Source organism: Elaeis guineensis, chromosome 6, assembly GCF_000442705.2.
Source record: "Elaeis guineensis isolate ETL-2024a chromosome 6, EG11, whole genome shotgun sequence".
In the NCBI taxonomy this organism is placed as follows: Eukaryota; Viridiplantae; Streptophyta; class Magnoliopsida; order Arecales; family Arecaceae; genus Elaeis; species Elaeis guineensis.
Genome location: NC_025998.2, coordinates 129,706,542 through 129,720,851, shown reverse-complemented (window position 1 = coordinate 129,720,851; position 14,310 = coordinate 129,706,542). Strand labels below are relative to the sequence as shown.

Here is a 14,310-nt window from a genome sequence, read left to right as displayed (position 1 = left end):
TTGATTAATATTGCCAAATCAGTGGTGCGTGTCCATTTTGGGCACCCCATTTCCATTTATTAAGCATATATATAACTATACATGAACATAATTTTATTGGGTGCAAAACATCAAACGACAATGAAACAAAGGACACGGGCCAAGTCCACCACGGCGGAAAAGGAAAAAAAAGGGTCACCATGCCAATCAAAAAGAAAAGCAGATTAATGCATTTCTGGCAACAAGCGACAACTTACTAAAAGCAATCTTAAAAGGATTCAAGAGATGGTGTAGAACAAGGACAAGCGCAGAGCCCTACAGGACATGCCATGTAGGCCTGCAGTTCTTAAGTCTGATAACAGAACTTCCAAGAAAGGATTATTATAGTCACAAAAGAAGGTAGTGACTAAAAGCATCTACAATCCAAAACAAAATGGTTTTCACATTAACATCCAATTAAGGTCCCATAAAGAAACACAGCTTATCCCTAGACTCTCCAGCTACAGTCCATAAGGGTCGTTGGCTGTGCCTTGGAGAGCCTAGGGATAAGCTGTATTTCTTTTATCAGACCTTAGTATTGTTATTGGACTTTGGTATTGAATAGAAATCTATGATATAATCTGATAGTATTTTGGAAGAAAAAGTCTAATGAGTATGTTGTGGTTGGTTGTTCTTTAACCATGATAGTTTTTCAGATTAATTAGACACTGTTGTTCAAAACATTTTGTTTGGGATTATAGATGTTTCGGAACTTTTACCGACTACATTAACCTTTTCTTGGAAATTCTATTATCAAACTTGGGAATTGCAAGGAGGCCTAACATATCATGTAGGGCTAAGCTCTACAGAATGTACGGCTGCTTGTCACATGCTCATCTCATGTCATTAGGTCACAGAGTGACAAAAGCCCCAACTTAATCTTCTTCTAAGTTGATGGAGTCGAACTTTCCTGTACAAGATCTTCTTGAGCTAAGCCATCTGAGCAAGTACTGATTCCTTTTCTTCTTTTCAGCCATTCTAGTTCCTTGCCAGCATCCTCATTCATCTTCTCCCACCTGCTCTCAACTTCTTCCATGGCATGTGAGCAAAAAGCTTGCCTATTTGGAACCTCGCAACATCCTCATCAAACAAAATTAATTCACTGCTGGCATCTTCCAAACTTCCATTTGCTTCCTGCAGACAGTGAATAACAGAGGCAACAAGTCCATGAACAAGTCCGAGGAAATTACTTTAAACATTTTGAAACTCTTTGTCCTCCTTTTGTAGCCTAAAATGGCTTTCAAGCTGTTGAATAAATGGTCAAGCAAGAGCTTACATCACATTTAGATAGCAAATATTCCTCACGGTAAAGAAGATACAGCTTTGAAGTCCTATGTCTGTTAATGTCATATTTTGCAAGATAGAACAGGATCAAGCAGTTGGCACAAACAAGAAGCTTTCAAGGTGCAGAGTAGTCAAGCAAGTCCTCACTTCACAATTAAATTTGCTCAGTATTCCTGCCTGCAAGACAAACAATTCAGCAGTCCTACTTAAGCGAACATTATACTTTTTGAGAGAGAGCAAGGTTTCCCATAAGAGGGCACATTTCCAAATGAGTTACTGTCACTCACCTGTAAGCAACTCAACAATTTGAGCATCTCACAGGCCAACTAACCCAGTACATTATGTTGACCAGGTGTCTTACCCTTCAAACCAAGGCTTCAGCAGATGTAATTGGAATTTGATTATTAAAAACATCAAGGGAACTTCCATCTAAGTCTTTCTTTCCCATTTTTTTAGGTTTGTGTTGGTGTGTGCGTGCTTGTGTTTGGATTGGTGGGGATGGTGTTGTGTTTACATGTGCCCATTCAGGCATTTGCCATGTCTGTTCTATGCATGCATAAAATTGGTGTCTTGCATTGAAAGGGCACACTAACTTGAACTCAGCCATTTCAAATAACTGTAGTGGAAAGATGTAATAGGGTTCATCCTATAGTGTGCAGGGGGTTGGTTCTATGTCTTATGGTTATGTTGGGGTGTTTACTTGTTTGCTGTCTGATTCTAGCTAGAAAAGGGTATGCAAGAGGTGAAAGTTTTTCATAAGAGTATTGGACTATATGGAGGTAGAAGACATATTATCAGGCCTGTAGATACATATGGAGAAGTGCACCACTATTTAGAGCTGGCTTCACTTTTTTTTTTTTTTGTTGTATAGATAAAGAGGTCTCCATCTAAAGACCATTTTAACATTAGAGTGAAAGGCACAACTTCATAAACCATTACGTGTACCCAAAGAAAGGAGAGTATAACTAAAAGTCAAGTCCTTGGATAATCTTTAGAATAACTATGTGCCTCTACCAATAGAAGTGGTCTGACTTTTGAAGCACAACACTAGAGGATACATCAAAACTCAGCTTTCATATGAAGGCTTGGAGAACCTATTCATTATGACCGTAGGTGATCTTAAATTAAAAAAGAAAAGAAAAGATATTCTATGGTCTCCAATTATGCTCTTAGGTAAATTATGAAATATGACCCATTTCTAAAGGCCATAAGTGGGAGATTGGGATTCAGCTTTGTGCGGTAGGGAAGATGAGATGAGAATGCTTCCTTGACTATTGAGAAGAGTAGTATGCGAGAATAAAGAAAGAAAAGGGAACTGGGACATGGTTCCTTCATTGATCCAGTTGAACAACATGTTAAGTTGAAAAGCAACAGGTTGATATAGATGCAACAAATATGTGTTGGTTTGTGGTTTGGACATGTGAAAGGCTGGGAAAATGCTGCACTTGGGGTTGTTTCTTCAGGTTTGTTTTCTCTATTATTTATCATGGTGACTGCAATCTTCATGTCAAACATCATTTGGGCATGGACATTTTCTTCCTCATGCATTTGTACTTCTTTCATCAGATAACTTACCATTTATGACAACAGGTATATCTCAAAAGAGTTCTTAGAACCATCTAGCTTCTCTCTCTCTCATCCTATGCTTCCATATTTATAACATTCTGTGTGACTTCTACCTTTCTGAAATACCAAATCTCTACTAGCTAAACTATTTTGAGGTTAATGAACATGTACCATGACTGATTTGTTTTGAGAGACAGAATGCATATAATTCTTATGAAATAGTAACAAAGTTTGTATTTCAGAAAAAAGTTTAAAGTTGAATAACATTTTTGACTCAGAACATTAGAGGAATACAGGTGGTGACTCTAAACTGATGGAATAAGAATTCTGCATGTTTATGTTTAAGCTTTGACCCTAAATAACTTCCCTTTCGATAGCTAAACTCTTCCATTATATGAAAAGTGACCTAGTCAACTATTTTGACCCATTTTCAGCACCTCAATTCTAATCATATCTTTTTCACTATTAAAAGAGAAGCACAATAAACTTTCAAATTATAAACAGTAACTCAACCCCAGCTTAACCAAGATTTTTATAAGCTGTGATATCCATCATCTTGGGGGGATCCCAGATTATTTCATGCAATATGGAAACATTTCAACTGTTGAGAAATCAGCCGATCAAGATACCAAAATTTTGGCCAACAAAGGGAAAACCATAACTAATAACTATTTTGGGGCTTCATAAATTTAATTAAAAAAAAAATCTATTAAAGGAAGGTAAAGAAAACAATTGTAACATAGATTGATATGTTAATAATAAAATTTATATCAACTGAGTCATAAGGACTGAGACTTTGTATAAGTCATATCAATGAATGCCCAGCACTGCTACAATTGAGATCTCGCCCAAGATGACACCCTTGGGCTTAACCAACAGCTTTTTCCGAATTATATGAACTATGAAGATTGAATATCAATGTACAAACCTTAACATGTTGAACAGTTTATGAGTATCTCGGGATGCCTCAGCCAACCATAAGTGAACTGGTGTGAATTATTGAAAAACACTGCTTTTGGCAAGAGAGCTATTTCCTAAGAAACCTTTGAGTCTCTTTAGTAAGAAAAGGAGGCAAACATTATGCATTCGAGGGTTCCTCTTGACTATCTTGCAGCATCAAAGCAAAACAAAAGAAGCAGAAGCTTCCATGGCAGACCAAATGATTCGAAAAAAAGAAAACGGACACATACTACAGGCCTCCCATATTAAACAAATGACAAGGATAACAATCTTTGTATGATAGATGGCGCTCAAACAACATAATAAATCAGTAGGAAAGATTATCAAGGATAAGAAATATTGGACATTAAAGAAAAGGTACTGGAAGAGTTTGAAATATTAAAAAAAATCATAATATATTAAAAAAGGGAAAAGAAAAAAGAAAAAAATGCAGATAACGAAAAAGACACTAGCATTCCAACCATAAATTTGGAAATCCAGAACCCAAGCAATATTAAAGTAGACGTCTAATATCGATTATTAGCAATGAGGCGTTCCAGAAAGCAAGTTTAAAGATGCCAAGGAACAAAAGAATTCGCACAAGTAATGCAGAAATTAGATTTGGCTCCCAAGCATTTGAGGAATAAATTGAAACCAATCAAGGGATTACCTTGGCGACCTTGACCTAATACTCGAGTTTATGGAAGCGATTGTTTAACCTTCTAAACTTGCTGACGTTCTGCTGACTGATCCTCCCACGTCACCTGCGCCTCTGTCCCTTTCCCCTTCCAATGCCGCACCAAAAATCTTCAGCAAAAAGTTCCACATTTTGTACAGAAACGAACCCAAAAGGAGCAAGAACCTAGCGTAATATGATATCTAAGGATCGGGTTTTTGGAGATACCTACTGCATCCTGTGATCTTCCTACCCTGAACCTAATTCCAAAATCGTGTGCAGTGCATTGAAATCAAATTCTAAGTCTCAACCATCTCATATTGATCCAGCGACGGCGAATATTGTGATCTCTTTTTTTTTTTCGAAAAATGAAGAAAGAGGAGGGCTTGGGCAACTCATTTTGTTTAGGGGAACAGCGTTATCTGGTTACCTAGGAAACGGAGATTGGGATGCCTGGTGCACAAAAGATCACCGCTACGAAAGCAGGATCAGTGTGGCTGACAGGAGAGATGGCGCCAGCCTTATGATCTGTGACCTCAACTTTCGATTCATTGTGGCTGGAGGCATTTAACTTGTGGATATTATGGTGCCCATTGCAGAGTTGAGAGCGACTTGAAAAGACAATATTTATGTGAGGATAACCCTTGGGCCGATTAGTTGGTTGCGGAGAACTCGTTGACAGTAGTCGTTTGGATGCGGAGCACGATGTGCAGGGGTGAAAAAATATAATTTGATTTATCAATTCATTCTGTGTTTGATTCATCAAAAATAAATTTAAATTTAAATTTAATTAATTTAAATTATAAAGAAATTAATTTATTTAATCTATTTATTATTTGAATCAGATTAGAATTTTATATATTCAATCTACTTAATCGGTTTAATCCATATAAATTTTGGATTGGTTATGAACTAAACATTGGGTAACAGATTGGTGGACTCATCTCAGATGGGCTTGCAGCATGCAGCATGTGCTTTTTTTCAAATTCGCTCGATGCAGCCCCACCTTCATAGACATTATTCGATGGTGTCAAATCCCACAATCGATAATATGCCATGCTATTCCTTACATTTTCATTTTTCAATTTCCATCAACATCTGAGCGCCTGAGACCGAGATCCCCCTCCGCTAGGATTTTTTTCCCTTCCCCTTAGCCGTCCCTTTCATTCTTCTTCGTGCTATCGGAGGCGACTGAGGGTGCGATGGTGGAGTAGGAGCCTAAAGGCGGCAAGAGCATGGGTTGGGCCAGTTGGTGAAGAGGCGGCACCGATCAAGCCTTCTAGGGCAGAGTCAAAGACAGTCAACGGAGGGGTAGTCGGGCCAGGTGCGATCGGGTGGAGTAGGAGCCTAAAGGCGGCAAGAGCATGGGTTGGGCCAGTTGGTGAAGAGGCGGCACCGATCAAGCCTTCTAGGGCCGAGTCAAAGGCAGTCAACGGAGGGGTAGTCGTGTTGGGAATAGTGTCCAAAGCCAATCGTCAGCCTGTTGACGGTTGTGCTCCTTTTGTATTAGTACATGAATTATAAATAAATAAAAATTATTTTGGTATTTTTTCATCACAAATGTTTCATCTTCTAATGAACTCCTGTGTTGTGGTGAAGTCCTTAGGACTATTTAGACTCGACAAAGGAGGATTTGTCGCTTAGTCCTTAAACATGTTCGCGACCAAATGATACGTTGTTACCAAGGACGACAACATTTATCGAGCATAGGTCGTTGTGTGCCATATGGGTTGGTTGTCCTCATAACCAAAGAGTGTGGAGACACTGGTATGGCATACAGGTGAGATGTAATGGTACATCTGCACTGAACGTGACCAACTCCGGAGCTATTTCTGCTGTCAAGATTTGCTCCGATGGGATATGGGTATAAATGTCCCTCCGACCTGAGACCGCCACGGTGACTTGCAAGCAACTCACTGCACTTAGGCACTGGACTACCTGAATTTCTAATTCAGTGACGGAAGGATGCTGGGTGTAGTCAAGTACTTGACTTGTCGGTGCGTGTGTCAAGATGGGATTGACCACTCCAGTTTAGGAGCTGTGTACAGTCGTGTTTCAATTTAGCAAAACCTTGGCCAGGGTAGTCCTAGTGAGGAGTCACAGGACTAATTGAGTTGAGCACGATTCGGATGATATCATCAGGGTTGACAGTTTAACCCTGAGTCATCCTAAACACAGGGGTCAAAAGGGATGAATTATACGGTAACCATATTCACGTAGGTTCTGAATGTTGCGATTGCGATTATTCGACTATCCGATCGTCGGGTACCATTGCTAGATGGTCACTTCGATTAGTACAGAAATTGGTTCCTGTGCTACCGGCTTAGGTTCGAACCTGCGGGGTCACACACATTAGAGGTTCCTTTCTGATCTGATGGCTGATTATGAGTCTTATCTATCTGGGACTCTATGATTGAGAATTAGGATTCTCTAATCATGAGTTCCACACATTTTGGATACCGGGGTCAAAATTTTGAATTTCAAATTTTGAATTTGAAATTTGAACTTTTTGATCAGGGTTTCATATCGATGGTCTCTGATGCCTGATTGCCCATCGGATTTGGACTCAATATTTATGAGAGATTTAATTAATGATTTAATCACTAATTAACTCAATTTGATTGAGTAATTATTTTTGGATCAAGTCCAATTGAATTGGATTCAGTTTGGATTGACCCGATTAGGTTAAATGTTGACCTAATCGCTAAGGTGGTTTAGTCCCTGATTTGATCAGGGGTTAGGTTTAGTTAATTCCTGATTTGATTAGGATTTTATTAAGCCTAATTAAGCCTAATTATGTTGGGTTTAATTTGGTCTAATTGTGCTCAACCTATTTTAAACTAGGTTGGCTCAATTTGAATCAAACCACCTTGTTTTAAATTCCCTGCATCACCCAACTTCCTTGCACCCATTTGAATTCACGAGAAGAAACTTCTCGTGAAATTTTTCTCACGCAAAACCCTTCCCCACGTCCTCATTTGTGCGCCATATGATGGATAAAATAATTAGTTAGCCATTCAAATTCAAAGCATGTTTGAATTTGAATGGATAACTTATCACTTGCCCTTTCATCCTTATCCATTTTGTGCGCCACATTACTTACACGAGAAAAGGTTTCTCGTGAAACTTTTTCCACGCACAAAGAGCCACGCCCCTTCTCTTCTCACGCCCAAAAGGATAGGGATAAGTTGGTTTTCGTTTGAATTCAAATTTGATTTGAATTCAAATGTGTAACCTCTTGTCTTTATCCTCTCACGCGGATAAGACACGTTTGACGTTGTTTTAAAAAGAGGAAAAAGGTGGGACGTGCGTAGAAAAATTAGGAGAGAAACTTTGGGGCGTGAGGAAGGCTTCTGCGCAAGGTGAAGGTCCAAAACCTTTCGAGAGAAAAAGAAAGAAAAGAGAGAAAATTGGGCGCAGGGTTTTTGGTGTGTACCCTAGGGTTTCTACCTAGGGTTCGGGAAGTGAGATTGGTGTGCCACGAGTGTCGTGAGTCCACCAAATTTTAGAGAGAGATCCATCAGCCTCTCAAGTAACTGTGCAGATGATCCAGAGCATCCAAGAAGTCGGCACACATCGATCGAAGGAGTTCGATCAACATCTGCCATCAAAAGGGTGAAATCACGAACTAGCATTCGTGAGGAGCTGATCAGACGGGAGCTTCGTGTGGACGATCCGCAGAGGCCAGACAGTTGGGTGGCTGTGACGTGATGATCAGAGCCCTCCGACGGTGATCAGATTGTGGTGATCGACTATCCGCAAAAGGTGATGTGTTCTGAACACAGTACTGTAAAACGTTTACTGATTCAAATTTGAATTTCAAATTTAAATGCATGCTGTTGTATCATATTTAGATCTTAGTGTAGGGTTAATTAGTATTAATTAATGAGATTAATTAATAATTTCCTGTAAAATAGTAATTTTGAAAAAGTTTTAAAATTACCATTTTGCCCCTGCACTAAATTTTCGCTTCAATTGGTATCAGAGCAGGTTCTAGAATATGATATACATATGCATGCGTAGATTAAGGTGTAATCTATAAGTTTAAATTTGAAATTTGAAATTCAAATTCGAAATTCAAAAAGATTTAAAATTTGAAATTTGAAATTTGTTAGAAGTTTCAAATTTGAAATTCAAAATTTGAAATTTGGTTGAAATCTCAAATTTGAAATTTGAAATTTGAAATTCGAAATTTGAAATTCAAAATTCAAAATTTGAAATTTGAAATTTGGTTGAAATCTCAAATTTGAAATTTGAAATTCGAAATTTGAAATTTAAAATTCAAAATTCAAAATTTAAAATTCAAAGATTGAAAATTCGAAATTTGAAATTTGGTTGAAATCTCAAATTTAAAATTTAAAATTTAAAATTTGAAATTTGAAATTCAAAATTTAAATTTTGAAATTTGTATATTTAGATATACTTGATCCAAGTAGCAAGTAATCTAATTGGGTTGGTTGCCATGGCCGTCCGGTCATAGGAGAAAAGTAGGGTTTAAAGGCCCTCTCTTCCCATTCGAAGGGGTCTCCTATGGCGGTAGGGGTGCCGATGCAATTATATCCCATGCCGATGAAGCAGCGAAAGGACTTAATTAAGAAATTTATCATGAATGTGTTAGATTAGATCTAAAAGAAAATTTATGATTTATTTTGAGTTATTTTCTGTTATGAAATGAGCAATAGAATTGCTGTTTATGAAATGTGCTGATCCGTTTGTGAAATGAGTTAACACATTTGGTGAACAGAAAATAAAATCTTTCAAATTTGAAAATTATTTTCGAAATGCCAAACCCTGACCCATCAGTCCAAGTACTTAATTAAAAGAATTAAGTATTGTCTAGTAGGTCTAGAATTGTGAATTAAGACCTAAGACAATTGCATAAACTTTTGGATCAATGGGTTAGATGAATTAGGTCCATAATTGGGTTAGACCTAAGGTTAGTTTAAAAAATGGACTAATTGGAGTAATTGGTCAAATCTAATCAAAAGTTGAATTAGATTAGGTCAAGGATACTCTAGACTCAACTTCAATAGTTGTAGTTGAATGGGTCCATGTCTTTAACTAGACCAAGATGGACTTAATTCATGGCTACGCGGTGGAGCTCTATTTACTAAATTGATCAAAATTAAAACTGATGAACCGGTTGGTGTCTAAGGTAAGTTCGGCAGTTTTGACCAGTGGTTCTTAAGCGGGAGCTACTCGCATTGATTCGATCATTGACGAGTTAATGGCAAATCCCCACCACTGATCTCACTTACCTGGCCAATCTGATAAGTTAGATTTTGATTAGATCACTTGGTGATTAGAGCTCACCCATGTCATTAGGTAAATCAGTAAGACTGATTTAGGTGCTCCTAATGCCAGCTTTAATTAAATCCTTTTTTAATCTGACTTGGTGAAGTCAGTGGGAGGATTGAAATTGGCTGGATGATTTCTTCTCTACTATTCTTTAATAAAATTCTCAAAATTATTAGGTCCCTAAAATGATTAAGTTATAATGATAACTAAGTCATAGCCTCCCATTAAGTGAATGATAATGAGTCCATTAGTTCAATGATCATTGGAGGCCCAAAGGCCTGGTGCTCATTGGCCAATGGAATTATTATTCATAATATGATAATTTGATTGAGTCTTTCTGATGGTGGTTAGGTTAGCCGGCCAAAGTCGGGTCTGATCATTTATTGGTCCGATTCACTAAATTAAGTCATGTTAATGGTTGGACCTAACCAGATTTTTTCAGTGGAGGCCAAAGCCTACTGATTAGGTTCTGGGGCAAAATAAATTACTAGAAGTTGTTTAGAGAAACAACTGGTTAAGAACCTACCCATAGATGCACATGGGTTGACCAACCAAAGTTGGGCTCGTGTGTAGTCTGTGTGGATTCTAGTACCCATTAAGGAATTAAAGTAATTCCTCGAATTGGAGGATGAGGCTACCAGTTCGTAAAAATATTGGAAAAAAACTTTAGACTAAAGTCCAAGTCTTTAGTATTAATTTATGTACTAATAGAGGTCTCGTTTTTCTTTAAGCAGCTATGGCCACTACCCTGTCGCTCCGATCATTATTAGATAATGACAAGCTCATGGGACCCAATTTCGATAGCTGGTATCGAAAATTAAAAATCGTCCTTGAGCATGAGCGGATCCTTTATGTAGTAACGGATCCAGCACCTGAGGAGCCAGCTCCGAACGCTAGTAAAGCGATCTGAGACACTTACTTGAAGTAGCTCAATGACCGTACCACCGTTCGATGTATTATGCTGGCAGCAATGAATGACGAGTTCAGCCGAAGGTTTGAGAATGCCCAGCCACAGGAGATGCTTCAAATGTTGAACGACTCCTTTGGCACGCCTGACGACGTTGAAAGGCACAAAATTAGTTGTGCTATTTTCAATGCTCGGATGAGGGATGGGGCCTCAGTCACTGATCATGTACTGTACATGATCGAGATGATTGAGCGCCTAAGCAAATTGGGCTTTCCTCTGCACGAGCAGCTCGGTAAGGATGCGATCCTTAATTCCTTGCCCAAGTCCTTCCTCCCATTCCTTACTCATTTTCGAATGACAAAGCCTGCAGTAAACTACCACGGATTGTTGGGGTTGCTGCAGAACTTTGAGAAGGATCACCAACTCCATAAGGAGTCGGTGAATGTAGTGGGAGGGTCTTCTTCTCGTCGTCAACCCTTTGGGAAGGGGAAGAAGAACAAGAAGAAGAAAAATAAGAAGGTGCAATCTCATGCTGGGACAGTAGCACGGGGTCAGACCAAGAAGCGCAAGCATGATCATAGCCAGGCGGAGTGCTTCTTTTGCAAGAAGCACGGGCATTGGAAGAGGAACTGTCCTCAATACATTGCCTCCCTGGACCCGAACAGACCAAAGAAGAAGCAAGGTAATTATATGATAACTCCTTGCAACTTTTTGATTTGTGATACTACTGCCTGGGTATTAGATACCGGAAGCCCTTATCATATTTGTAATTCGATGCAGGGTCTGCAGGTCAGTAAGAGATTTGATGAAGGCGAGAGGTTCCTGAATGTTAGAGATGGAAGCAAAGTTCCAGTTCTAGCTTTAGGAATCATGAGTCTTGTAATCAATTCTCGTAATGTAATTCTGAGTGAATGTCACTATTGTCCAAGTTTTTTATTAAATATTATTTCTGTAGGCCTTTTGGCCATGTACGGTTATGATTTTTTAATAAAAGAAATATTTGCAATATCATTTTGAATGGTGTTACAATATTTGTTGGACAATTAAATAATAGAATTTACTTACTATCACAGCCTGTTAATGTGGTTCAAAAATTCGGTAAACGCTCTAGAATAGATAATGTGTCAGAAGTCTACCTTTGGCACTGTAGGCTAGGTCATATCAATAAGAACAGGATAAACAGGTTGGCTCAAGAAGGAATTCTTGAAGTTAGTGATTGTGAATCACTTCCAACCTGTGAGTCCTGTCTTCTTGGGAAGATGACCAAGTCACCTTTTACTGGAAAAGGTGAGCGAACCAGTGAACTCTTAGGTCTGGTACATTCTGATGTATGTGGACCCATGAGCTCAAGTGCAAGAGGTGGATTTTTCTACTTCATAACCTTCACAGACGACCTATCTAGGTATGGGTATGTCTATTTAATGAAGCATAAGTCGGAATCATTTGAAATGTTCAAACTATTCTGAAATGAGGTAGAAAAACAAACTGGAAAGTGTATTAAAACTCTTCGATCTGATCGAGGAGGTGAATACCTTTCCAATGAGTTTCTGACGTATCTAGGGGAGAATGGGATTCTCTCTCAGTGGACTCCTCTTGGAACACCACAGCATAATGGTGTGTCTGAAAGGAGGAATCGGACCCTGTTAGACATGGTTCGATCCATGATGGGGTTTGCTGGTCTGCCGATCTCCCTCTGGGGATATGCGCTCGAATCGGCTTGTTACCTTCTAAATAGAGTTTCGAGTAAGTCTGTAGCCAAAACGCCATATGAGATATGGATAGGACGTAAGCCAGTACTCTCGCACCTTAGGGTTTGAGGGTGTCCGGCTTATGTTAAACGTTTAATTACAGACAAGCTTGGACCTAGGTCTGACAAGTGTAATTTTATAGGGTACCCAAAAGAGACCAAAGGGTATTATTTCTACCTTGCTGATGAGCAAAAGGTGTTTGTCAGCCTTAAGGCAATCTTTTTAGAAAAGGAGTTCCTTAGTGAAGGAACTGTTGCCTCTAAAGTCGAACTTGACGAAGTTCGACAGGTAGAAAAATCGACACATGTTACTGAACCTGAACCGGATTTGATTAGATCAGATCCGGAGCCCATTGATTATGCACCCTTAAGGCGGTCTGGTAGAGTACCACATCAACCGGACAGATACTATGGTTTCTTGGTCCGGGATGGTGATCCTATCGAACTTGATGAAAACGATGAGGATCCGATCACCTACATGGATGCAATGCAGAGACCTGACTCTGAGAAATGGCTAGAGGCCATGAAATCCGAAATGGAGTCCATGAAGGTCAACGATGTGTGGACATTGGTTGACCCACCCGAAGGAGTAAAATCCATAGGGTGTAAGTGGGTCTTCAAAAGGAAGAGGGGCGCAGACGGAAAGGTGGAGACCTATAAAGCCCGTCTGGTTGCCAAGGGATATCGTCAACGTTATGGTATAGACTATGACGAGACGTTTTCTCCTGTGGCAATGCTCAAATCCATTCGGATTATGCTTGCGATAGCTGCCCATCTGGACTATGAAATCTGGCAGATGGATGTGAAGACAGCTTTCCTAAACGGAGAGCTGGACGAAGAGGTGTATATGATACAACCTGAAGGGTTCACATCCACAGATGAGTCTAAGATGTGCAAGCTACAGAGGTCCATTTATGGACTTAAGCAGGCATCTCGGAGTTGGAACATACGTTTTGATAGGACGATCAAAACGTATGGCTTCGTTAAGAACGGAGAAGAACCCTGCATTTATAAGTGGGCTAATGGTCCAGCAGTAGTATTTCTTGTATTGTATGTGGATGATATTCTCTTAATCGAGAATGATGTCCCTGCATTACAGAGAATAAAGATTTGGCTATCGTCACAGTTCTCCATGAAGGATCTGGGAGAAGCTTCCTACATCCTAGGGATGAGGATCTATAGGGATAGATCCAAAAAGTTGCTTGGCTTATCCCAGTCCACGTACATTGATACTATGCTGAAAAGGTTCAGCATGAAAAATTTCAAGAAAGGCTATCTACCGATAGGCCATGGAATTTCTCTCTCGAAGAGGGATTGTCCGACAACACCTCAAGAGAGAGAGCGTATGGATAGGATTCCATATGCTTCGACAGTGGGATCTATCATGTACGCCATGACATGTACACGACCAGATGTGGCATATTCACTAGGGGTAGTGAGTAGATACCAATCTGATCCAGGAGAGAATCACTGGAAGGTTGTTAAAACCATCCTGAAGTATTTAAGAAATGCTAAGGATCAGTGGCTTATATATGGTGAATCGGACTTGAGACTTATAGGGTTTACAGACTCTAGTTTCCAGTCTGATCGCGATGATAGCAAGAGTGTGTCAGGATTTATTTTTACCCTTAATGGTGGGGCTGTCTGCTGGAAGAGTTCCAAGCAGCACACTGTGGCTGATTCAGTATGCGAGGCGGAGTATATTGCTGCATCAGATGCTGCCAAAGAAGCGGTGTGGCTGAGGAAATTCATCACCGAGCTCGGAGTAGCACCCTCCCTTGTTGGTCCAGTTCTGCTCTACTGCGATAGCTCTGGAGCCATTGCTCAGGCGAAGGAACCAAAGGCCACACCAGGACGAAGCATATTCTGCGCCGC

The 14,310-nt window shown here is 39.6% G+C and overlaps 1 long non-coding RNA gene across 1 annotated transcript; it reads right to left on the bottom strand.

Moving 5' to 3' along the window:
* On the bottom strand, window positions 1-5,134 carry LOC105046605 (uncharacterized). The gene is made up of 2 exons (XR_012142215.1): window positions 1,295-5,134; window positions 1-1,152 (listed from the first exon to the last, which is right to left on the bottom strand). It is a non-coding gene; the product is annotated as an uncharacterized lncRNA (long non-coding RNA).
* Between the last annotated feature and the right edge of the window lie 9,176 nt (window positions 5,135-14,310).